Below are 1,464 nucleotides of genomic sequence, written 5' to 3' on the forward strand. Positions count from 1 at the left end.
CTGAAACGGGCTGCAGGGAGGGCAGAGGCGCCGGAGCCGGCAGGGCGCACGCGAGCACACGTATGCACACACATGCACACGTGTGGCTTTAGCCGCCGGGATGGCGCAGGCTCCTGGTTCAAGGCTTTTATTGAAGATAACTGTTCAGCAAAGCAAGGGGAGATTAAACCGCCAACGGCGCCAATGCTCCGGCGCAGCGGTTGGCGACGCGGCCGCGGGCAGAGCCGGCGCGGGAACGGGCGTCACGGCGTCGGCCCCGGCAGCCCCGGGGATTTGCGCGCCGCGTTTCGGAGCGCGGCCGTTGCGCCGCGGGGGCTGGCGGTGCCGTTGGGAGCTGCCTAGGAGATTTGGACGCCCCGTCCTCCTTCAAATTAATGGCTGTGCCGCTAAGAAAATTGAAGCCATTATTCTTAGCTCGCATCCTTTATACCCACTAACTTCAACCACTTGACATGCTAATCACAAGCTAACGAGGAAGGGAGGCGATTTCCCACGTCAGACCTGCAATCCAGCACATCTGGCGCCCCGGGTTCGGAGCGCCTCGGCCCAAGGGCAGGCTGGACGCGTCCTTGCCCGGCCCGGCCTCGCCAGGGCCCTTCCCTGCCTTTCTCCGGGAGCGTTGTCCCAGGAGAAAGCGTGGTTTTGCCTTTTGACCCCCCCCCACACCCAGCCCTGCCTGTACTGCCGCTAATGCCTCTCCTGTTGCACCGGTGCTGCCAAGCAGCGCGGGAAATAGGGACCCCAATGGCATCCAGCACCCCAGTCCCGATGGCATCYGGCGCCTCGGAGCGGCGGGATGCTCGCGGTCCCGCGCGCGGGTTTGCGAACCTTGGGGCCGGCCGGCTGCGGGGAGGAGAAAGGAGCCGGGGCCAGCGGAGGGTGGTGGCACCGTTCCCGGGGGACGGCTCCGCTCCCCGGGGATGGCTCCGCCAGGAGCCTGCGTCCCGGCCGCGTGGGAACGGTGGCTGCTGCAGGCAGCGGGGGCGGGTGCCGCGGAGCCCAGCCGGAGGGCCAGACCACCCCGGCTTTTCCCGGAGGAACAGCCAGGCCCTCCTTGGCAGCTCTCCTCCTCCTCGCTGTGCCACCGCCTCCTTCTGCACAGCCAGCAGCAGCCCCGGCTCCCTCGGGCCCCGCGGGAGGACCGGCGCGTTTCGGCCGGGCCCTGGCAGCGCCCACAGCCCCGGTTTTYGGGGCCTCGCCTGCTGAGACCCATCGCGCTCGTTCCACGCACCCGTGGGGCAGCGACTCCCGATCCCCGGCCACCCCCGGCTGGATTGGACCCAGGAGCCGCGCGGCGCGGGCAGCAAGCTCTGGAGCCCATTAACATTCCCCYGAGCCGCCTAATCCCCGCGCTGCCCTGCCTCTGCCTCGCGCTTTGTTTTAATCAAGCGCAGCCCTGGCGCCTCGCTAAGAGCCGGGGCGGCCTGGAGCCCGCGCCGGCACCGGCGGGCACGCGGCGCGGCC

The sequence above is a fragment of the Apteryx rowi genome, unplaced genomic scaffold (genome assembly GCF_003343035.1).
Source record: "Apteryx rowi isolate R43461 unplaced genomic scaffold, aptRow1 scaffold_190, whole genome shotgun sequence".
NCBI classification, from domain to species: Eukaryota; Metazoa; Chordata; class Aves; order Apterygiformes; family Apterygidae; genus Apteryx; species Apteryx rowi.